Here is a 25,612-nt window from a genome sequence, read left to right as displayed (position 1 = left end):
GTTTAGTCCAGTCCTAAGTACAGTATGCAGGCCTTTCCATCTGTTTAGTCCAGTCCTAAGTACAGTATGCAGGCCTTTCCATCTGTTTAGTCCAGTCCTAAGTACAGTATGCAGGCCTTTCCATCTGTTTAGTCCAGTCCTAAGTACAGTATGCAGGCCTTTCCATCTGTTTAGTCCAGTCCTAAGTACAGTATGCAGGCCTTTCCATCTGTTTAGTCCAGTCCTAAGTACAGTATGCAGGCCTTTCCATCTGTTTAGTCCAGTCCTAAGTACAGTATGCAGGCCTTTCCATCTGTTTAGTCCAGTCCTAAGTACAGTATGCAGGCCTTTCCATCTGTTTAGTCCAGTCCTAAGTACAGTATGCAGGCCTTTCCATCTGTTTAGTCCAGTCCTATGTACAGTATGCAGGCCTTTCCATCTGTTTAGTCCAGTCCTAAGTACAGTATGCAGGCCTTTCCATCTGTTTAGTCCAGTCCTAAGTACAGTATGCAGGCCTTTCCATCTGTTTAGTCCAGTCCTAAGTATGCATCTAGAATATTTCATTCAATCCTCATATTATTTTCATGTCTCCCACCAGGTAATGGTTGTCAGTGTTTAGAGGTGTACAGATTCCCTAAAGACTCCTGGCTGAAAGAGCTGTCCCAGCATGCACCTGGAGTAGGAGATACAGGCAAACTGTCTCCTGTCGCCATGCTGATGAAGATCAAACCACCTAAACCTCACACAGGTACTTCCCATGACATACTGTCCTACCAAACTTTAACAGATCACAGTCGGGTCGTTCCATGTCATTTCAGCAAGACATGACCCCCACCATCTCAGATCGATCTGAAATAGTTTCTGTTGTAGAAACAGATAAGTTCAGCATTCCTGAATCATTATTTTGTTTAAATATAATTTGATCTCTAAGAAATTAAGCTTATTGATTTTATTTTCATTTATAGGATTCATATAATATTCAATAAATATATCACCTAACATCCAATTTGGACCCAACTTTATTTCTAACAATGAGTCCGACATGAGAAATCTAAATAAATGGTCAAAATCCATCCACGGACCGCCCCCATGACTTCCCCCATGACTTCCCCCATGACTGCCCCCATGATTGCCCCCATGATCGCCTCCCATGACCGCCCCCAATGACCGCACCCCATGACCGACCGCTCCCCTATGACCACCCCCATGACTGCCCCCATTACCGACCGCCCCCATGACTGCCCCCATTACCGACCGCCCCCATGACTGCCCCCATAACTGCCCCCCATTACCGACCGCCCCCATGACTGCCCCCATTACCGACCGCCCCCTATGACCGCCCCCACACCAATCCCACCCCAACAATGAGTATATACCATCAGAGGGCCAGGGAGAGGAGGACGTCCAGGGAGAGGAGGAGGAGGTCCAGGGAGAGGAGGAGGAGGTCCAGGGAGAGGGGGAGGAGGTCTAGGGAGAGGAGGAGGAGGTCTAGGGAGAGGAGGAGGAGGTCTAGGGAGAGGAGGAGGAGGTCTAGGGAGAGGAGGGGGAGGAGGAGGAGGTCCAGGGAGAGGAGGAGGAGGTCCATGGAGAGGAGGAGGAGGTCCAGGGAGAGGAGGAGGAGGTCCAGGGAGAAGAGGAGGCAGAGGTCCAGGGAGAAGAGGAGGCAGAGGTCCAGGGAGAGGAGGAGGAGGAGGTCCAGGGAGAGGAGGAGGAGGAGGTCCAGGGAGAAGAGGAGGTCCAGGAAGAGGAGGAGGAGGAGGTCCAGGAAGAGGAGGGGGAGGAGGAGGAGGTCCAGGGAGAGGAGGCGGAGGAGGTCCAGGGAGAGGAGGAGGAGGAGGTCCAGGGAGAGGAGGAGGAGGAGGTCCAGGGAGAGGAGGCGGAGGAGGTCCAGGGAGAGGAGGAGGAGGAGGTCCAGGGAGAGGAGGAGGAGGAGGTCCAGGGAGAGGAGGAGGTATGATGGCAACCCTTGCTTTGGTTTTGTTTACCTGGCCACTGTTTCAAATGCTGTTTTAGCATTTGTGGCACAAATCCCATGCGAGTCAACGGTACATATATTAGCCTTTTTGTGCTTTGTATCTAAGTAAGATAATACAGTTACACAATCCATTTTTGATACTTTAGGATGATTTGTATTTATTATGGATCCCCATTACTCTTCCTGGGGTCTGGCAAAATGAAGGTAGTTATAGAACTTTTAAACATTACAATACATTCATTACAGTATTCACAACACACTGTGTGTGCCCTCAGGCCCATACTCCACTAACACATATCTACAGTCCATAGTCTGTTCTGGGGACTGTGTAGAGACCTCTTGTGGACCTCTTGTCTCACGGTTTGTACAACATGGCTGCCTTCCAAATGGCACCCTATTACCTATATAGTGTTCTGATGAACATGAAGCATGAAAATGCTACTATACGTACCATTGACTTGCATTGAATTTGTGCCACAAATGCTAAGTTAGCTCTTGAGACAGTGGCTGAAAAACCCAAGCATTGGTTGCTGTCACACCTTGCTGTCTGTAGACAACCAATGTCATTTTGCAATTTAGGTGAACAATCCCTTTAACATTGGGGGGATCATCAAACTTTCCCACCTAATAGCATGAACAGCACCATCTAGGGGTCAGAACCTGTATTGTTGTTGTTGGGGTGTTGTGGGTCTGGGTGGCTACTGACCATTCCTTTGGATTCCTCATGTCGGACTCATTGGTAGAAAAAGTTTGGTCCAAATTGGATGTTAGGTACTATATTTATTTTAATATTATATGAATCCTATATATTAAAAATGCCAATTTGGCTGCAATCAATTAGCTTAATTTCTCAGATGTCAAATTGTATTTCAACAAAAAAATGTTGCAGGAATGCTAATCTCATCTGTTTCTGACAACAGAAATGATTTCAGATCGATCTGAGATGGTGGGTGTCAAAATCCTCTTTGTGCTTTTTGATGTTTAATGACCCGGTTACAAAACAGTAGTTTAAAAAAATATATTGTAAAGACATTGTATCAAGATGAGAATAACAGGAAGACATTGTATCAACATGAGAATAACAGGAAGGCATTGTATCAACATGAGAATAACAGATATACATTGTATCAACATGAGAATTACAGGAAGGCAAAATGTCTGTCATATTTGATAGGCTCTACCATGAAGAGTCCATTTGAGGTGTTGCAGAAGACCGAGGATGGCAATGTGATTGGCTCAGGACAGAACCACCTGATCAGCAGTCGCCAATGGGAGGACCAGGACGCTGTGTTTAAGTCTGTATACAGGAAGTACATGGTTACTAACCCCAGCAACACTACAGACCCAGAGGACAGACCCAGGTAAACACAACAGTTGAATGAGAGTGGTTAGTCTTAAAATCCTCAGATTGTAATGATAACAGAAAATAAGACCTGACAGGGCCCTGTGTCCTCAGTCTGAATCAGACTATACCCAGACAGCTACTGATGATCTGTTAGGGCCCTGTGTCCTCAGTCTGAATCAGACTATACCCAGACAGCTACTGATGATCTGTTAGGGCCCTGTGTCCTCAGTCTGAATCAGACTATACCCAGACAGCTACTGATGATCTGTTAGGGCCCTGTGTCCTCAGTCTGAATCAGACTATACCCAGACAGCTACTGATGATCTGTTAGGGCCCTGTGTCCTCAGTCTGAATCAGACTATACCCAGACATCTACTGATGATCTGTTAGGGCCCAGTGTCCTCAGACTATACCCAGACAGCTACTCATCATCAGTTGAATCATCTAGTCTGTTGAATCATGATTTCCTAGTGAGCCTCTTGTTTTTCCAGCCTCTCGTATCAGTGAGGTATCCAGGGGGTTGGGAAAAAGGGAAGCTTCCGTTTCAAAATAGGACAATAAGGAAGTTGTTGAATGATAATGAGAGGATTCATCTGGCCTGGGCGGCCGTGTCAGGAAGTTGTTGATTGATAATGAGAGGATTAATCTGGCCTGGGCGGCCGTGTAAGGAAGTTGTTGATTGATAATGAGAGGATTAATCTGGCCTGGGCGGCCGTGTCAGGAAGTTGTTGATTGATAATGAGAGGATTAATCTGGCCTGGGTGACCGTGTCAGGAAGTTGTTGATTGATAATGAGAGGATTAATCTGGCCTGGGCGGCCGTGTCAGGAAGTTGTTGATTGATAATGAGAGGATTAATCTGGCCTGGGTGACCGTGTCAGGAAGTTGTTGATTGATAATGAGAGGATTAATCTGGCCTGGGCGGCCGTGTCAGGAAGTTGTTGATTGATAATGAGAGGATTAATCTGGCCTGGGTGACCGTGTCAGGAAGTTGTTGATTTATAATGAGAGGATTAATCTGGCCTGGGCGACCGTGTCAGGAAGTTGTTGATTGATAATGAGAGGATTAATCTGGCCTGGGCGGCCGTGTCAGGAAGTTGTTGATTGATAATGAGAGGATTAATCTGGCCTGGGCGGCCGTGTAAGGAAGTTGTTGATTGATAATGAGAGGATTAATCTGGCCTGGGCGGCCGTGTAAGCGTGTTTTGCACCTGGTGAAGCTGATTAGTTTTGGAACCAGGCTGCTCCCCGGGTGTGAGCCAGGTGCCCTGCTCTGTCCCTCAGTGGAGTCAGATCAAAACACAAGTGATGTAATTAACCACTGTAGTTATTAGTATGATTCTGTGTTTTCACATTACAAAAGTTATTTATTTTGATAAAAACACTTTATCTGCCTTCCCACTGAAAACTAGTTCTAAAATCCAAACATGTATTTTATGCAAAAGAGATGTATGTTTCTGGATGATGCACCATGCTGCCTTGTTGACAACATGACCGAGTGATGCAGATTACTGTTCCACTTGAGAAGGGCCACCGACCGGTGCGCCTCGGCTCAGCATAATGGAATCCGCACATTGCTTGCCTTTGGACTTCAATCACTCCATCATGAGCTCATGTTGACATCGACTTTAGACTTGGAAATGAAAGGTGCACTAGTGTTGTAACCGTGGAGATGACATGTTAGTGTTGTAACCATGGAGGTGCTGTGTTTGAAGCTGTGTGACCAGTCACTTCCTGCTTCCTGGAGGTCTGTTTCCTGTCCTGGGAGGAGTTAAGCCTCAGACAGGTGGGTTAAGACAATTTAACAAATGTTTTTTCATTACATTTGAATATCATGAATTTGTTTTTAAATATTCCATTGATGCCATCAGTTCTGTATTTAAATCTTGAATTGATGCCATCAGTTCTGTATTTAAATCTTGAATTGATGCCATGGGTCCTGTTGCAGATTGAGATCGACAACACATAAAATATCAATTTTATCCACTCTTAAATCAAATGTTTTTATCTTACTCTCTTCTTAGAAGCATCCCTTCTATTTGTAGTAAAATACATCCCCTTTATCGAATTAAAATCAAATGTATTTATAAATGTATTTATAAATCACTTTTTACATCAGTAGATAGGTGCTATACAGAAACCCTGCCTAAAACAACAAGTAATGCAGATGTAGAAGCACTGTGGCTAGGAAAAACTTCCTAGAAAGGCAGGAACCTAGGAAGAAACCTAGAGAGGATCCAGGCTCTGAGGGGTGGCCAGTCATCTTCTGGCTGTGCCGGGTGGAGATTTTAAGAGTACATAGCCATTAAGGCCAGATTGTTCTTCAAGATGTTCAAACATTCATAGATGACCAGCAGGGTCAAATAATAACCACAGTGGTTGTAGTGTTCAACATGTCAGTACCTCAGGAGTAAATGTGAGTTGGCTTTTCATAGCCAAACATTCAGAGGTTGTGACAGCAGGTCTGGAACAAGGTAACACGCCTGTTGAAACAGGTCAGGGTTCCATAGCCGCAGGCAGAACAGTTGAAACTGGAGCAGCAGCATGGCCAGATGGACTGGGGACAGCCAGGAGTCATCGGGCCAGGTAGTCCAGGCTAGCACTAGAGTAATATGATCACATTTTCTGGTTCTCGTGAAGATTCTAGCAGCCGTGTTTAGCAATAACTGAAGTTTATTTAGTGATTTATCTGGGTAGCAGGAGAGTAGAGCATTGCAGTAGTATAATCTAGAAATGACAAAAGCATGAATTAGCTGCATCATTTTTTGAAAAAAAGTTTCTGAATTTTGGCCTCCCGGGTGGCGCAGTGGTCTAAGGCACTACATCGCAATGCTAGCTGTGCCACCAGAGATTCTGGGTTCAAGCCCATTGGGCGGTGCACAATTGGCCCAGCGTTGTCCGAGTTAGGGAGGGTTTGGCTGGCAGGAATATCCTTGTCTCATCGCGCACTAGCGACTCCTGTGGCGGGCCGGGCGCAGTGCACGCTGACCAGGTCGCCAACTATTTTGTCCAAGTTTAAAAGTAAAACATTTGCCGCCATTCACTTCCTTATGTCTGAAACACAGGCTTCCAGGGTGGGCAATTTTGGTGCTTAACCATGTTTCATCTAAATGTCCAGCTGTGTGTCATCCGTATAGCAGTAAAAGTTGACATTGTGTTTCTGAATGACATCACCAAGAGGTAGAATATATAGTGAACACAATAGTAGTCCTAAAATGTAACCTTGAGGAACAACGAAACTTACCATTGATTTGTCAGAGGACAATCCATCCACAGCGACAAACTGATAACATCTAGGAAAAACTCCCTAGAAAGGCCAAAACCTAGGAAGAAACCTAGAGAGGAACCAGGCTATGTGGGGTGGCCAGTCCTCTTCTGGCTGTGATTATAAAAGAACATGGCCAAGATGTTCAAATGTTCATAAATGACCAGCATGGTCAAATAATAATAAGGCAGAACAGTTGAAACTGGAGCAGCAGCATGGTCAGGTGGACTGGGGACAGCAAGGAGTCATCATGTCTGGTAGTCCTGGGGCATGGTCCTAGGGCTCAGGTCCTCTGAGAGAGAGAAAGAAAGAGAGAAGGAGAGAATTAGAGAACGCACACTTAGATTCACACAGGACACCGAATAGGACAGGAGAAGTACTCCAGATATAACAAACTGACCCTAGCCCCCCGACACATAAACTACTGCAGCATAAATACTGGAGGCTGAGACAGGACAACATGATGCTGCCATCCCCGTGCTTCACGGTTGGGATGGTGTTCTTCGGCTTGCAAGCCTCTCCCTTTTTCCTCCAATCACACCGATGGTCATTATGGCCAAACAGTTCTATTTTTGTTTCATCAGACCAGAGGACATTTCTCCAAAAAGTACAATCTTTTCGCGCCCAGGCTCTGTCGTAACCGGCCGCGACCGGGAGGTCCGTGGTGCGACGCACAATTGGCCTAGCGTCGTCCGGGTTAGGGAGGGCTTGCACCAGCGACTCCTGTGTTTTCTCCGACACGGCTGGCTTCCGGGTTGGATGCGCGCTGTGTTAAGAAGCAGTGCGGCTTGGTTGGGTTGTGTATTGGAGGACGCATGACTTTCAACCTTCGTCTCTCCCGAGGCCGTACAGGAGTTGTAGCGATGAGACAAGATAGTAGCTACTAAAAACAATTGAATACCACGGAATTGGGGAGAAAAAAATCTTTGTCCTCATGTGCAGTTGCTAACCGTAGTCTGGCTTTTTTATGGCGGTTTTGAAGCAGCGGCTTCTTGCTTGCTGAGCAGCCTTTCAGGCTATGTTGATATAGGACTTGTTTTACTGTGGATATAGATACTTTTGTACCTGTTTCCTTCAGCATCTTCACAAGGTCCTTTGCTGTTGTTCTGGGATTGATTTGCACTTTTTGCACAGAAGTACGTTCATCTCTAGGAGACAGAACGCCTCTCCTTCCTGAGTGGTATGACGGCTGCGTGGTCCCATGGTGTTTATACTTGCATACTATTGTTTGTACTTATGAACGTGGTACCTTCAGGCGTTTGGAAATTGCTCCCAAGGATGAACCAGACTTGTGGAGGTCTACAATAGTTTTTTCTGAGGTCTTGGCTGATTTATGATTTATTTTGATTTTCCCATGATGTCAAGCAAAGAGGCACTGAGTTTGAAGGTAGGCCTTGAAATATATCCACAGGTACACCTCCAATTGACTCAAATGATGTCAATTAGCCTATCAGAAGCTTCTACAGCCATGACATCATTTTCTGGAATTTTCCAAGCTTTTTAAAGGCACAGTCAACTTAGTGAATTGACTGACCCACTGGAATTGTGATACAGTGAAATAATCTGTCTATAAACAATTGTTGTGTAACGATTCTCGTCTTCCTCTTCTGAGGAGGAGTAGTAAGAAGGATCGGAGGACCAATGTGCGGCGTGGTAAGTGTCCATTTTGTATTTATTATATGAACACAAAACAAGTATGATTCTCAATCAGAGACAATTAACGACACTTGCCTCTGATTGAGAACCATACCAGGCCAAACGCAAAGCACAACATAGAAAAACGAACATAGACAACCCACCCAACTCACGCCCTGACCATACTAAAACAAAGACATACTAAAAGAACTAAGATCAGAACGTGACATGTTGGAAAAATTACTTGTGTCATACACAAGTAGCTGTCCTAACCGACTTGCCAAAACTACAGTTTGTTAACAAGACATTTGTGGTGGATGAAAAACGAGTTTTAATGATTCCAACCTAAGTGTATATGTAAACTTCCAACGTATTATTTGCCTCGAAGCGAGCAGCATAGAAGTAGTTTTCCCTTTGTAGTCTGTAATGGTTTGCCCTGCCACATCCCACTAGCGTCAGAGCTGGTGTCGTACGATTCAATCTTAGTCCTGTATTGACGCGTTGCCTGTTTGATGGTTGTCGGAGGGCATATTGGGATTTGTTATCAGCTTCAGGGTTAGTCCCGCTCCTTGAAAGCAGCAGCTCTAGCCTTTAGCTCAGTGCGGATGTTGCCTGTAATCTATGGCTTCTGGTTGGGGTATGTACGTACTGTCACTGTGGGGATGACGTCATCAATGCACTTATTGATGAAGCCAATGTCTGGTGGTATACTCCTCAATGCCATCGGAGGAATCCCGGGAACATATTCCTGTCTGTACTAGCAAAACAGTCCTGTAGCTTAGCATCTGCTTCATCTGACCACTTTTTTATAGACCGAGTCACTGATGCTTCCTGCTTTAATTCTTATATTATTATGCGTAGGTCATCGGTTTTATTTTTCTCTGCCTTCTCGTCATGCAAATGACGGATCTGGGCCTGTTCCCGGGAAAACAGTATGTCATTCACATCAGGCTCGTTAAAGGAAAGGTATTCTGCCAGTTCGTGGTCAGTAATCGCAGTTCTGATGTCATTCACGACAGGCTCGTTAAAGGAAAGTTATTCTGCCAGTTCGTGGTCAGTAATCGCAGTTCTGATGTCATTCACGTCAGGCTCGTTAAAGGAAAGGTATTCTGCCAGTTCGTGGTCAGTAATCGCAGTTCTGATGTCATTCACGTCAGGCTCGTTAAAGGAAAGGTATTCTGCCAGTTCGTGGTCAGTAATCGCAGTTCTGATGTCATTCACATCAGGCTCGTTAAAGGAAAGGTATTCTGCCAATTCGGGGTCAGTAATCGCAGTTCTGATGTCATTCACGTCAGGCTCGTTAAAGGAAAGGTATTCTGCCAGTTCGTGGTCAGTAATCGCAGTTCTGATGTCATTCACGTCAGGCTCGTTAAAGGAAAGGTATTCTGCCAGTTCGTGGTCAGTAATCGCAGTTCTGATGTCCAGAAGTTATTTTTGGTCATAAGAGATGGTAGCAGCAACATTATGTACAAAATAAGTTTAAAAATACATTACAAACAACGCCAAGAAACAAACAAAAAAACACAATTGGAACATGTCAAATCTTCACTATTATTGTTCACTGTAGAAAGTAGTAAAAATGAAGGTAAACCTTGAATGAGTAGGTGTGTCAACGTTTGACTGGTTCTGTAGGCCGATAGTTTAAAAACATTTTCCAGGTAAAAGTTGGACTTTTTCAAGAGAGGCTTTATTACCGCCACTTTTTAGTGAGTTTGGTTCACGTCCGACAGTTAGGGAGCCATTTATTATGTTCAACAGAGGAGGAGCACAGGAAGCAGCTCTTTCAGTAGTTTAGTTTGAATAGGGTCCACAATGCAGCTAGAAGGTATGACTATTTTCATGAATTGGTCAAGAGATACTATTGTTCCTAGGTCCTGGCAGTTTATTTGTATTTCACTAGGCAAGTCAGTTAAGAACACATTCTTATTTACAGTGACAGCCTAGGAGTAGTGGGTTAACTGCCTTGTTCAGGGGCAGAACGACAGAGTTTTAACTTGTAAGCTCGGGGATTTGATCTAGCAACCTTTCGGTTACTGGCCCAATGCTCTAACCACTAGGCTACCTGCCACCCCAGTTCAGTGATACTATTAGGTCCTGGCAGTTCAGAGCAGACTCAGGACAACTGATTCCATGTGGCCTGTCTGTCTCTCTCTCCATGTGGCCTGTCTGTCTCTCTCTCCAGGTGGCCTGTCTGTCTCTCTCTCCATGTGGCCTGTCTGTCTCTCTCTCCATGTGGCCTGTCTGTCTCTCTCTCCATGCGGCCTGTCTGTCTCTCTCTCCATGTGGCCTGTCTGTCTCTCTCTCCATGTGGCCTGTCTGTCTCTCTCTCCATGTGGCCTGTCTGTCTCTCTCTCCAGGTGGCCTGTCTGTCTCTCTCTCCATGCGGCCTGTCTGTCTCTCTCTCCATGCGGCCTGTCTGTCTCTCTCTCCAGGTGGACTGGCTGTAGCTGTGTGTCTGTGGTGGAGCGGCACACACAATCTGCTGCACTACTTACTGTGTAAAGCTCCCAGAGACAAACCAGGTCGGTTGGGGGTCATCTAGTCACATGTACTATGCAATAACAATAGGATCTGTGATGTTAAAAAAAGATCCTGAGTTTGTATTCAAGTGTCTGATCTAGGATCAGTTTTATCATTGAGATTATTACAAATATAATGACATGGACAGGGGGGAACTGATCCTAGACTCTGAAAGGCTTTATGAATACAGGCCCTTCTACTGTATGTCAGTATATTACCAGAATGTTCTGGGTGTAGTATATGTTCATGACCAGCAGGAGGCCAGCAGTGTTGCAGCTTTAATCTTTATTTAACTAGACAAGTCAGTTAATAAGAACACATTCTTATTTACAATGACGGCCTACCAGGGAACAGTGGGGTTATTGCCTTGTTCAGGGGCAGAACGACAGAACGATTTTTACCTTGTCAGCTCGGGGATTCAACCCAGCAACCTTTCAGTTACTGGCCCAACGCTCTAACCGCTAAGCTACCTGCCGCCCCAAAAGTAGCTTCTCATCATGTTGTCTCTTTGTTCCAGACCCGGAGCCCAAGCCTGATGCGTTGTGGCCTAATGCCCAGGAGATCCTGTGTTCTGCTGTTAGCAGCTGTACTAGACACATAACTCTGGGACTGGTTACTGGACTGGTCACTGTCTGGGACAGACACTTAGGTGAGTTCACTGTGCACACAGTTACCTAAATGTTACACTAAATATCTGTGTGGCCCTTTCTGAAAAGACAATAATGTTGAGATTGATGAAGCGTCCAGTTGTAAATCAGACCTGTGGTAAACCTGTGTACGCGTGAACGAGCATTAAAACTCCGCTTGGAAAACAATAACACCCTCATTTGCTGTGTGCTTTGGAAGTATTGGAATTAGGCCAAGACGGTATCTAAGGAAATATCAATTCATGGTGAACTTGATCACGTCTTTGGAGGGGTTGGAATTAGGCCAAGACGGTATCTAAGGAAATATCAATTCATGGTGAACTTGATCACGTCTTTGGAGGGGTTGGAATTAGGCCAAGACAGTATCTAAGGAAATATCAATTCATGGTGAACTTGATCACGTCTTTGGAGGGGTTGGAATTAGGCCAAGACGGTATCTAAGGAAATATCAATTCATGGTGAACTTGATCACGTCTTTGGAGGGGTTGGAATTAGGCCAAGACGGTATCTAAGGAAATATCAATTCATGGTGAACTTGATCACGTCTTTGGAGGGGTTGGCATGTTTCCCTTTGCACTGACATTTGCTGTAGCCTATCTGTCTGTTTCTGAAAGACTAAAATAATTGCACATTGTTGTGGACCTGTAAAAATACAGTTTGAATTCAAGAATGTTTTGTCTCGGCCTTTGGCCTATACATCACGGTGGCGAGGCATATGAACTAACAGGTTATAGAGGCATATGAACTAACAGGTTATAGAGGCATATGAACTAACAGGTTATAGAGGCATATGAACTAACAGGTTATAGAGGCATATGAACTAACAGGTTATAGAGGCATATGAACTAACAGGTTATAGAGGCATATGAACTAACAGGTTATAGAGGCATATGAACTAACAGGTTATAGAGGCATATGAACTAACAGGTTATAGAGGCATATGAACTAACAGGTTATAGAGCAAACAACGCAGTTATCACAACACAGGTTGGAATATGGCTTTTATTTCTGTCTGGGCTTCCCCAGTGATTTTACCCATCGCTACTGGTTCCACCTGATGGTGAAACTGGAGTTGCATCTGCTTCATGCACCAATTCATGTTGTTTCCATAACCAGAGAAAGGGTGGGTAAAATCACTGGGGAAGCCATATTACAACCTATGTTTTGTGATGAATTTTGTTTCAAATCAAATTTTATTTGTCACACACACATGGTTAGCAGATGTTAATGCGAGTGTAGCGAAATGCTTGTGCTTCTAGTTCCGACAATGCAGTGATAACCAACAAGTAATCTAACTAACAATTCCAAAACTACTGTCTTATACACAGTGTAAGGGGATAAAGAACATGTACATAAGGATATATGAATGAGTGATGGTACAGAGCAGCATACAGTAGATGGTATCGAGTACAGTATATACATATGAGATGAGTATGTAGACAAAGTAAACTCTGTAATCTGTTTGTTCATATGCCACCGTGGTATATAGGCCTAAGGCGGAGACAATAAGAAGACATAGTGGCTGAATAAAGAGAGCAACCTCTGTCCGGTGGAGTCCACAAAGCATATTGCATGTAACAAACAGTTACATGACCTACAGCACGGTCAAGCAAGTTAATGTTACCGCAAGTCACAAAGAAAACAGGAGCTGCCTCCGGCACCTACTGGTAGAGAAACGCCAATCCTCCTCTCTTTCATGTTGACGAAACGGTCTCTGTCATACAGTACACGCTTTTATTTTGTTGTCCAAGGCTACCTGGCTAAAATGCTGGCCTAACTTCCTTTCATGGGCAAGTTAGCTAGTTTAATGAAAAGCATGAACTGGTGCACACCCAGAGAAAATTATTTAGTGTAGAGGTGCTGATTAACGGAGAATAACCTGGAAGCTATGAAAACAAAGACAGTTGCACACTCCATATACAGTGGGGAGAACAAGTATTTGATACACTGCAGGTCTAGGGGACTGCATCACAGCGCTAGCTGTGCCACCAGAGACTCTGGGTTCAGCCCAGGCTCTGTTGCAGCCGGCCGCGACCAGGAGGTCTGTGGGGACTGCATCGCAGCGCTAGCTGTGCCACCAAAGACTCTGGGTTCAGCCCAGGCTCTGTCGCAGCCGGCCGCGACCGGGAGGTCCGTGGGGACTTCATCCTAGCGCTAGCTGTGCCACCAGAGACTCTGGGTTCGCGCCCAGGCTCTGTCGCAGCCGGCCGCGACCGGGAGGTCCGTGGGGACTTCATCCTAGCGCTAGCTGTGCCACCAAAGACTCTGGGTTCGCGCCCAGGCTCTGTCACAGCTGGCTGCGACCGGGAGGTCCGTGGGGCGACGCACAAATGGCCTAGCGTCGTCCGGGTTAGGGAGGGCTTGGCCGGTAGGGATATCCTTGTCTCATCGTGCACCAGCGACTCCTGTGGCAGTGCATGCTAACTAAGGTCGCCAGGTGCACTGTGTTTCCTCCGACACATTGGTGTGGCTGGCTTCCAGGTTGGATGCGCGCTGTGTTAACCTCTAGTGTCGAGCAATCCAGTATCCGGGAGCGTAATCATAGCCTCAAGCTCATTACCATAATGCAACGTTTCCTATTCATGAAAATCGCTAATTAAATTAAATAAATATATTGAAACACAAGCTTAGCCTTTTGTTAACAACACTGTCATCTCAGATTTTCAAAATATGCTTTAACCAAAGCTACACAAGCATTTGTGTAAGAGTATTGATAGCCTAGCATAGCATAGCATTAAGCCTAGCATTCAGCAGGCAACATTTTCACAAAAACAAGAAAAGCATTCAAATAAAAGAATTTACCTTTGAAGAACTTCGGATGTTTTCAATGCTGCAGCTGGAGATTACGCAATAATTGCGACGGAGGACACCAAGTGACCACCTGGTAAATGTAGTCTCTTATGGTCAATCTTCCAATGATATGCCTACAAATACGTCACAATGCTGCAGACACCTTGGGGGAAACGTGGAAAAGGTAAGCTGACTCCTAGCTCCTCCACAGCCATATAAGTCATTGCCATGAGGCTGTTTTAAAAAATGCGGCACTTCCTGATTGTATTTTTATCTGGGTTTTTTCTGTAACATTAGTTCTGTGGCACTCACAGACAATATCTTTGCAGTTTTGGAAACGTCAGAGTGTTTTCTTTCCAAAGCTGTCAATTATATGCATAGTCGAGCATCTTTTCGTAACAAAATATCTTGTTTAAAACGGGAACGTTTTTCATCCAAAAATTAAAAGAGCGCCCCCTATATCGAAGAAGTTAAGAAGCAGTGCAGCTTGGTTGGGTTGTGTTTCGGAGGACGCATGGCTTTCGACCTTCGTCTCTCCCGAAGGTTTATTTAAAAATAAAAATGTTTCGGCATCACTGCTTTCTTCAGGGTCAGAAGAAGTCACAGTGATGCTGAAAAAACATTGGTGTTTTTTTACCCAATAAATTACTGGGAGGTTATATAGAGTGTGCAACTCTTTGTTTTGATAGCCAACGTTAGCTAGTTAACACTAGCCTTCTGCATATTCAACTTCCATCCTCTCAGTCCAGGGGCAAAAACAATGTATGAATTAATAGTTGGATCTGAATCGTCCTTATAATCATTGGCCAGTACGGAAAATTAAGTAAAACCACAAGTCCAAATCGCTATCGCCATCCATAGCTAATTTAGGAAAGGGACCATTTTTGCTAGCTAGTGTTGGATTCGACATTTTGAACATTGAGCTATTAAAGACATGATAGATCAGACGCATAGTATATTAAGAAGTGAGATCTGTAGAAAAACAGAGTGGCTGTGTAATGTACTGGGTGGACGGGAGGAGATTAAAGGATTGCTATAAGGGAGACAGAAGGAGGGGTTGAGGTCAGGAGGTGGGGTCATATCCCCTGAAGGGAGTAATAAGGGTTTAGTATCCTGTTACCCTCTTCCTGTGGAACCATAAGATGTAAGGATTGGAGAGAAGGAGAAGTGTCTTAAGGGGAATATATATATACCTGTCATGGGAGAAATGTTGGGTTGTCTGAATTACAGCTCTAAAGACACTCTGGGAAGAATTAAACTTGGTTAAGCTTCTCTAGTGTCCGTGAGTTATTTACTCTGAAAAATAAGAACCAAACACTAGCCACCGGAGGACAACAAGGCAACGAGATACAACAATTCAGGTTGTTTCTGTCAATGACGTATTGCTCTCGATGTGATGTAATTGGAGTGAAGCCAAAACCAAACTGGCTTCCCTTGACACTTTTTCTATATTTTTTTGGTGTGCCAGGACCATTCACAGTTCAGCTCAACGCTGATTGGCTATTATTATTGTAATGGAGACGCAGGGAGTCAGGAAGCAGGTGCAGTTGGTGTGTTTAAAAGGAACGCGTCTAAACATGAAAAAAGGAAACAATACTCCCTAATGGGTGATACAGTACTAGATAAAGAGGAAGTAATCATTGTGTGATGAAGTCCAGGTATGCCTCATGATGGGTCGCAGTTGTGCGTAATGATTGTTGCCAGGGCCGGGGGTTAGGAGACGCCGAGCACCGGAGCGGTGTAAACTTCCGACCAACTGTACTCCGCCCAGGGAACCGGGCCACTACCCCTGTCGGTCCTGTCAGTGACTCCTCAGGAACCTCCCCAGCTCCTGATTGGTCCTCTCCACCTGCTCTTTGGACTGAGGCCGGTACGTTGACTGTGACCCCCAACTTCTCCATGAAGGCTCTCCATACGTACTCCTTATGTACTCCAGGTTCCAATGGTCAAGGAGGATGAGAAACGGGTCCGTGGTTCCCTCCAGACAGTGTCTCCACTCCTCTAATGCAACTTCCCCACCAGGAGCTCCCTGTCACCGACGTCATAGTTCCTTTCTGCAGGAGACAGTTTTTTAGAGTAGTATGCACATGGATACAATTTTTTGTGGATTACGTTGATGGTGTGACAGGACAGCCCCCACGCCCACTTCTGAGGTGTCCACCTCCACCACGAAGGGCAACATAGGATCTGGGGGTTTCAGCAACGGGGCAGAGGTGAAACGCCCCTTCAGTAGGCGTAAGGCCTCATCAGCTGCAGAACTCCACACTAACTTCTGGGGAACCACCTTTAAGGAGAGAGTTGAGAGCAGAGGTGATGGAGCTTCCTGATGAAGCGGTGGTGGAAGTTGGCAAACCCCCAACATTTCTGTAGTCCCTTTATGGTGGTTGGGACTGGCCATGACCTGACTGCATCGACCTTCCTCTCCTCCAGAACCCTGCGGGCTGATCCGATATCCCAAGAATGAATTGGCACTTCTCCGCTTTGATACAGCGATGGTTCTCCAGGAGGCGTTCCAGGACGTCCTGGATGTGGGCGACGTGATCATCCAAGTTGGCTGAGTAGATCAGGATGTCATCGATATACACGACCACCTGATGCCCAGGCATGTCCCAGAACACCTCGTTAACAAATGCCTGGAACACCGACGGAGTGCCCAGACATCATGCTGAAGGCCGTCTTCCATTCATCCCCCTCCCGGATGAGGATGAAATTGTAGGCCTCCGCAGGTCCAACGTAATAAAAAAATGGGCCCCACGGAGCAGTTTGGTCGGCCGGCAAAAACAGGAGGGGCTAACGGTACTTGGTGGTGATGGCAGTGAGACCTCTGTAGACAATACACAGAGAAAGACCCCCCTCCTTCTTGGCCACGAAGAAGAAACCTGCCGACACAGGGCAGGTGGATGGGCTGATGAAACCCTGTTGGAGGGCCTCCATAGCCTTGGTTTGAGCCCCTGACAGGGGGTAGATGCGGCTGCGCAGAGTCTGGAAGCAGGTTGATGGAACAGTCCCAGATGCGATGAGGAGGGAGACAGGTGGTGCGGGTCTTGGACAAAACCTCCCTGAGATCCTGGTAAACCTCAACTGGTAAACCTCACATCTCAACTGACGTGGAACCACAAGGTCTTCTGTCATCCGGGTGCCCAGGCAGTGATCTCCTTTCTTGACCAGGAGATGGTGGGGTCGTGGCGTTAGAGCTACCGGAGGCCGTTGTGTGTAATGATGGGTTGCCTGGGACGATGGTTAGATCGGCGACGTTGAGTGGGAGTAGACGTGACAATTATATACTTTTTTTTAATCAATGGAGGCCAAGTGCTTGCTGGCTTCCTTTGCAATGCTATCGGTAGCAACAATGTCATACTTTCTGATCAGACCGCAACAGATAGTTGGCCTACACATAAAGAGACAGAAGGACGCTGTTTTGCTCGCTTGGATGCTTTTTCCGGTGAGATACATTCAGCCTCATGCGAATTGAATGAGAATTATGAAACAGAGAGAGAAAAAAGATCATTGTTTTTTTTCTTGGTACATTTTGGGGGATGCTTGGCTTCCCTTGGCTTCCCTTGGCTTCTATTGGCTTCCCTTGGCTTCCATGAATACACACCACTGGTTGTTAATAATAGTACAAATGCAGGGTTATCGATTTGCTATTCATTCGTTGCAGCTGCAGCAAGAGTGGAAGTAGAGAAGCACATTTTATGTTTTGTAATAAAGTTTAATAAAAACAGTGTTGACAGTAGTGAATTAAAACAGTGTTGACAGTAGTGAATAAAAACAGCGTTGACAGTAGTGAATAAAAACAGTGTTGACAGTAGTGAATAAAAACAGTGTTGGCAGTAGTGAATAAAAACAGTGTTGACAGTAGTGAATAAAAACAGTGTTGACAGTAGTGAATGTTGACAGTAGTGAATAAAAACAGTGTTGACAGTAGTGAATAAAAACAGTGTTGACAGTAGTGAATAAAAACAGTGTTGACAGTAGTGAATAAAAACAGTGTTGACAGTAGTGAATTAAAACAGTGTTGACAGTAGTGAATTAAAACAGTGTTGACAGTAGTGAATTAAAACAGTGTTGACAGTAGTGAATAAAAACAGTGTTGACAGTAGTGAATAAAAACAGTGTTGACAGTAGTGAATAAAAACAGTGTTGACAGTAGTGAATAAAAACAGTGTTGACAGTAGTGAATAAAAACAGTGTTGACAGTAGTGAATAAAAACAGTGTTGACAGTAGTGAATAAAAACAGTGTTGACAGTAGTGAATTAAAACAGTGTTGACAGTAGTGTAAAACAGTGTTGAATTAAAACAGTGTTGACAGTAGTGAATTAAAACAGTGTTGACAGTAGTGAATAAAAACAGTGTTGACAGTAGTGAATTAAAACAGTGTTGACAGTAGTGAATAAAAACAGTGTTGACAGTAGTGAATAAAAACAGTGTTGACAGTAGTGAATAAAAACAGTGTTGACAGTAGTGAATAAAAACAGTGTTGACAGTAGTGAATAAAAACAGTGTTGACAGTAGTGAATTAAAACAGTGTTGACAGTAGTGAATTAAAACAGTGTTGACAGTAGTGAATAAAAACAGTGTTGACAGTAGTGAATAAAAACAGTGTTGACAGTAGTGAATAAAAACAGTGTTGACAGTAGTGAATAAAAACAGTGTTGACAGTAGTGAATTAAAACAGTGTTGACAGTAGTGAATAAAAACAGTGTTGACAGTAGTGAATAAAAACAGTGTTGACAGTAGTGAATAAAAACAGTGTTGACAGTAGTGAATAAAAACAGTGTTGACAGTAGTGAATAAAAACAGTGTTGACAGTAGTGAATAAAAACAGTGTTGACAGTAGTGAATAAAAACAGTGTTGACAGTAGTGAATAAAAACAGTGTTGACAGTAGTGAATAAAAACAGTGTTGACAGTAGTGAATAAAAACAGTGTTGACAGTAGTGAATAAAAACAGTGTTGACAGTAGTGAATTAAAACAGTGTTGACAGTAGTGAATAAAACTTAAACATGAATTCACTCATAAAAACAGCAGCTCTTTGCTGTAGTCTTTCTCTGATCATGGTTTAAAAGTTATGAGATCTTATGTAGGCTAGTATCAAACCTTGCTGTGGCAGGGATCGTGGAAGCTGTAGGCTAGTATCAAACCTTGCTGTGGCAGGGATCGTGGAAGCTGTAGGCTAGTATCAAACCTTGCTGTGGCAGGGATCGTGGAAGCTGTAGGCTAGTATCAAACCTTGCTGTGGCAGGGATCGTGGAAGCTGTAGGCTAGTATCAAACCTTGCTGTGGCAGGGATCGTGGAAGCTGTAGGCTAGTATCAAACCTTGCTGTGGCAGGGATTGTGGAAGCTGTAGGCTAGTATCAAACCTTGCTGTGGCAGGGATCGTGGAAGCTGTAGGCTAGTATCAGACTTTGCTGTGGCCGGAATCGTGGAAGCTGTAGGCTAGTATCAAACCTTGCTGTGGCCGGAATCGTGGAAGCTGTAGGCACGGTGATTTGAGCTATCCGATTGGCCAGCGGCACTCAATTTAGCTACAGACCTTCCGGAGTTTGTCTTTTCAGACAAATTAAAGGGTTAAAATGGGAACACTGTCTACCCAGAGCGCAAGGCTTCTGAATCAAGTGCACCTACCGTCAACAGGGCTTATGAATCAAGTGCACCTACCGTCAACAGGGCTTCTGAATCAAGTGCACCTACCGTCAACAGGGCTTCTGAATCAAGTGCACCTACCGTCAACAGGGCTTCTGAATCAAGTGCACCTACCGTCAACAGGGCTTCTGAATCAAGTGCACCTACCGTCAACAGGGCTTCTGAATCAAGTGCACCTACCGTCAACAGGGCTTCTGAATCAAGTGCACCTACCGTCAACAGGGCTTCTGAATCAAGTGCACCTACCGTCAACAGGGCTTCTGGATCAAGTGCACCTACCGTCAACAGGGCTTCTGAATCAAGTGCACCTACCGTCAACAGGGCTTCTGAATCAAGTGCACCTACCGTCAACAGGGCTTCTGAATCAAGTGCACCTATACGAATAAAAACAAAAAGGAGTGCCAGTCTTTATCGTTGGCTTTTCTACCGAAATGTTTGGTGGTCGACTAGGAATGCCTTGAAGATCGGCCAGTCGATTGACCGGTTGGTGACCATTGGTCTAAAGTTTGCATGATGATAAGCACATTCTCATATTTAATTTTTTATTTAACCTTTATTCAATATCAAGTTCAGTTTTTATGAATGCCAACTTCTGCCTGAACCAGTGCATGTTTTGGGATATATTTTGATGCATACGCAACGTTTATAAATGAGGCCCTTGGTAAAAACCTTTCTTTGTTTTGTTTACCTCAGTTATAAGTTTCCATTTCATATGTACAGACCCTGGAGCCTATTTGTTATCTGTGTAAGGACCTAGCTGCGCTGTATAGATTTATTTCCTAATTGGATTAAGTGAATATGACTATGTACAGTAAGTCTCTCATCTCTCTCCTCCATCATGTAGGTCTTCTTCTGTCTGTTGTCTCAGTACAGTAAGTCTCATCTCTCTCCTCCATCATGTAGGTCTTCTTCTGTCTGTTGTCTCAGTACAGTAAGTCTCTCATCTCTCTCCTCCATTATGTAGGTCTTCCTCTGTCTGTTGTCTCAGTGGAAGCAGACAGCGTGTTCAGCAGCATAATATTTGTGGATTACTGGCCTAGTACGGCTACTGAGGATGCCCTACACAGCCAGGGTCCGAACCACAGCAGCACACAGGTCCATCTACTGGTCACCTGTAAGAGTGGAGCATGTCATCGAGTCGACGCAGGAAGAGGACTGGACTCTCATAATGTCACACAACTATCAGAAAGGTTTACAGTATTCTGTTCTACACAAGGTTAACTTGAATAACCCATACCAAGTTACATTACATAAGCATTGATAGAAACATGATGCAGAGCTCTATAACTTCCTGTCTACTATGTTTCAGACCATCAGATCCAGGCTGTTTCTCCTCCTTATATAACTTCCTGTCTCTCCTGTCAGACCATCAGATCCAGGCTGTTTCCCCTCCCTCTATAACTTCCTGTCTCTCCTTTCAGACCATCAGATCCAGGCTGTTTCTCCTCCCTCTATAACTTCCTGTCAGACCATCAGATCCAGGCTGTTTCCCCTCCCTCTATAACTTCCTGTCTCTCCTGTCAGACCATCAGATCCAGGCTGTTTCTCCTCCCTCTATAACTTCCTGTCTCTCCTTTCAGACCATCAGATCCAGGCTGTTTCCCCTCCCTCTATAACTTCCTGTCTCTCCTGTCAGACCATCAGATCCAGGCTGTTTCCCCTCCCTCTATAACTTCCTGTCTCTCCTGTCAGACCATCAGATCCAGGCTGTTTCTCCTCCCTCTATAACTTCCTGTCTACTATCTTTCAGACCATCAGATCCAGGCTGTTTCCCCTCCCTCTATAACTTCCTGTCTCTCCTTTCAGACCATCAGATCCAGGCTGTTTCTCCTCCCTCTATAACTTCCTGTCTACTATCTTTCAGACCATCAGATCCAGGCTGTTTCCCCTCCCTCTATAACTTCCTGTCTCTCCTTTCAGACCATCAGATCCAGGCTGTTTCCTCTCCCTCTATAACTTCCTGTCTACTATCTTTCAGACCATCAGATCCAGGCTGTTTCCCCTCCCTCTATAACTTCCTGTCTACTATCTTTCAGACCATCAGATCCAGGCTGTTTCTCCTCCCTCTATAACTTCCTGTCTCTCCTTTCAGACCATCAGATCCAGGCTGTTTCTCCTCCCTCTATAACTTCCTGTCTCTCCTTTCAGACCATCAGATCCAGGCTGTTTCCCCTCCCTCTATAACTTCCTGTCTACTATCTTTCAGACCATCAGATCCAGGCTGTTTCCCCTCCCTCTATAACTTCCTGTCTACTACCTTTCAGACCATCAGATCCAGGCTGTTTCCTCTCCCTCTATAACTTCCTGTCTCTCCTTTCAGACCATTAGATCCAGGCTGTTTCTCCTCCCTCTATAACTTCCTGTCTCTCCTGTCAGACCATCAGATCCAGGCTGTTTCTCCTCCCTCTATAACTTCCTGTCTCTCCTGTCAGACCATCAGATCCAGGCTGTTTCCTCTCCCTCTATAACTTCCTGTCTACTATCTGTCAGACCATCAGATCCAGGCTGTTTCCCCTCCCTCTATAACTTCCTGTCTTTCCTGTCAGACCATCAGATCCAGGCTGTTTCTCCTCCCTCTATAACTTCCTGTCTCTCCTGTCAGACCATCAGATCCAGGCTGTTTCCTCTCCCTCTATAACTTCCTGTCTACTATCTGTCAGACCATCAGATCCAGGCTGTTTCCCCTCCCTCTATAACTTCCTGTCTTTCCTGTCAGACCATCAGATCCAGGCTGTTTCTCCTCCCTCTATAACTTCCTGTCTTTCCTTTCAGACCATCAGATCCAGGCTGTTTCTCCTCCCTCTATAACTTCCTGTCTTTCCTGTCAGACCATCAGATCCAGGCTGTTTCCCCTCCCTCTATAACTTCCTGTCTCTCCTGTCAGACCATCAGATCCAGGCTGTTTCTCCTCCCTCTATAACTTCCTGTCTTTCCTGTCAGACCATCAGATCCAGGCTGTTTCCCCTCCCTCTATAACTTCCTGTCTCTCCTGTCAGACCATCAGATCCAGGCTGTTTCCCCTCCCTCTATAACTTCCTGTCTCTCCTTTCAGACCATCAGATCCAGGCTGTTTCCCCTCCCTCTATAACTTCCTGTCTCTCCTTTCAGACCATCAGATCCAGGCTGTTTCTCCTCCCTCTATAACTTCCTGTCTACTATCTTTCAGACCATCAGATCCAGGCTGTTTCCCCTCCCTCTATAACTTCCTGTCTCTCCTTTCAGACCATCAGATCCAGGCTGTTTCCCCTCCCTCTATAACTTCCTGTCTCTCCTTTCAGACCATCAGATCCAGGCTGTTTCCCCTCCCTCTATAACTTCCTGTCTCTCCTTTCAGACCATCAGATCCAGGCTGTTTCTCCTCCCTCTATAACTTCCTGTCTACTATCTTTCAGACCATCAGATCCAGGCTGTTTCCCCTCCCTCTATAACTTCCTGTCTCTCCTTTCAGACCATCAGATCCAGGCTGTTTCCCCTCCCTCTATAACTTCCTGTCTCTCCTTTCAGACCATCAGATCCAGGCTGTTTCCCCTCCCTCTATAACTTCCTGTCTCTCCTTTCAGACCATCAGATCCAGGCTGTTTCCCCTCCCTCTATAACTTCCTGTCTCTCCTTTCAGACCATCAGATCCAGGCTGTTTCTCCTCCCTCTATAACTTCCTGTCAGACCATCAGATCCAGGCTGTTTCCCCTCCCTCTATAACTTCCTGTCTCTCCTTTCAGACCATCAGATCCAGGCTGTTTCCTCTCCCTCTATAACTTCCTGTCTACTATCTTTCAGACCATCAGATCCAGGCTGTTTCCTCTCCCTCTATAACTTCCTGTCTCTCCTGTCAGACCATCAGATCCAGGCTGTTCCTCCTCCCTCTATAACTTCCTGTCTCTCCTGTCAGACCATCAGATCCAGGCTGTTTCTCCTCCCTCTATAACTTCCTGTCTCTCCTGTCAGACCATCAGATCCAGGCTGTTTCCTCTCCCTCTATAACTTCCTGTCTACTATCTGTCAGACCATCAGATCCAGGCTGTTTCCTCTCCCTCTATAACTTCCTGTCTCTCCTTTCAGACCATCAGATCCAGGCTGTTTCTCCTCCCTCTATAACTTCCTGTCTTTCCTGTCAGACCATCAGATCCAGGCTGTTTCCCCTCCCTCTATAACTTCCTGTCTCTCCTTTCAGACCATCAGATCCAGGCTGTTTCCCCTCCCTCTATAACTTCCTGTCTCTCCTGTCAGACCATCAGATCCAGGCTGTTTCCCCTCCCTCTATAACTTCCTGTCTCTCCTGTCAGACCATCAGATCCAGGCTGTTTCTCCTCCCTCTATAACTTCCTGTCTACTATCTTTCAGACCATCAGATCCAGGCTGTTTCCCCTCCCTCTATAACTTCCTGTCTACTATCTTTCAGACCATCAGATCCAGGCTGTTTCCCCTCCCTCTATAACTTCCTGTCTCTCCTTTCAGACCATCAGATCCAGGCTGTTTCTCCTCCCTCTATAACTTCCTGTCTACTATCTTTCAGACCATCAGATCCAGGCTGTTTCCCCTCCCTCTATAACTTCCTGTCTCTCCTTTCAGACCATCAGATCCAGGCTGTTTCCCCTCCCTCTATAACTTCCTGTCTCTCCTTTCAGACCATCAGATCCAGGCTGTTTCTCCTCCCTCTATAACTTCCTGTCTACTATCTTTCAGACCATCAGATCCAGGCTGTTTCCCCTCCCTCTATAACTTCCTGTCTCTCCTTTCAGACCATCAGATCCAGGCTGTTTCCCCTCCCTCTATAACGTCCTGTCTCTCCTTTCAGACCATCAGATCCAGGCTGTTTCCCCTCCCTCTATAACTTCCTGTCTACTATCTGTCAGACCATCAGATCCAGGCTGTTTCCTCTCCCTCTATAACTTCCTGTCTCTCCTTTCAGACCATCAGATCCAGGCTGTTTCTCCTCCCTCTATAACTTCCTGTCTACTATCTTTCAGACCATCAGATCCAGGCTGTTTCCTCTCCCTCTATAACTTCCTGTCTCTCCTTTCAGACCATCAGATCCAGGCTGTTTCCCCTCCCTCTATAACTTCCTGTCTACTATCTTTCAGACCATCAGATCCAGGCTGTTTCTCCTCCCTCTATAACTTCCTGTCTACTATCTTTCAGACCATCAGATCCAGGCTGTTTCCTCTCCCTCTATAACTTCCTGTCTCTCCTTTCAGACCATCAGATCCAGGCTGTTTCTCCTCCCTCTATAACTTCCTGTCTCTCCTTTCAGACCATCAGATCCAGGCTGTTTCCTCTCCCTCTATAACTTCCTGTCTCTCGTTTCAGACCATCAGATCCAGGCTGTTTCCTCTCCCTCTAACTTCCTGTCTCTCCTTTCAGACCATCAGATCCAGGCTGTTTCCTCTCCCTCTATAACTTCCTGTCTCTCCTTTCAGACCATCAGATCCAGGCTGTTTCCTCTCCCTCTATAACTTCCTGTCTCTCCTTTCAGACCATCAGATCCAGGCTGTTTCTCCTCCCTCTATAACTTCCTGTCTCTCCTTTCAGACCATCAGATCCAGGCTGTTTCTCTGTGGTGACTGCTGCTGTTCCGTTCCTCCAGCGCCTGGTAAACCAGCTTTATCATGTTATGATATTATTATATATATAATATAATAATATATGCCATTTAGCAGACGCTTTTATCCAAAGCGACTTACAGTCATGTGTGCATACTTTCTACGTATGGGTGGTCCCGGGGATCGAACCCACTACCCTGGCGTTACAAGCGCCATGCTCTACCAACTGAGCTACAGTATTACTCTCTCTGGCCACCAGGTCCATCTCT

The 25,612-nt window shown here is 45.4% G+C and overlaps 1 pseudogene; it reads left to right on the top strand.

Moving 5' to 3' along the window:
* Positions 1-25,612, top strand: part of LOC124035436 — a 44,221-nt pseudogene that overhangs the window by 5,775 nt on the left and 12,834 nt on the right.

This window comes from Oncorhynchus gorbuscha, linkage group LG05, assembly GCF_021184085.1.
Source record: "Oncorhynchus gorbuscha isolate QuinsamMale2020 ecotype Even-year linkage group LG05, OgorEven_v1.0, whole genome shotgun sequence".
NCBI lineage: Eukaryota > Metazoa > Chordata > Actinopteri > Salmoniformes > Salmonidae > Oncorhynchus > Oncorhynchus gorbuscha.
This window is presented reverse-complemented; position numbering and strand designations above follow the sequence as displayed.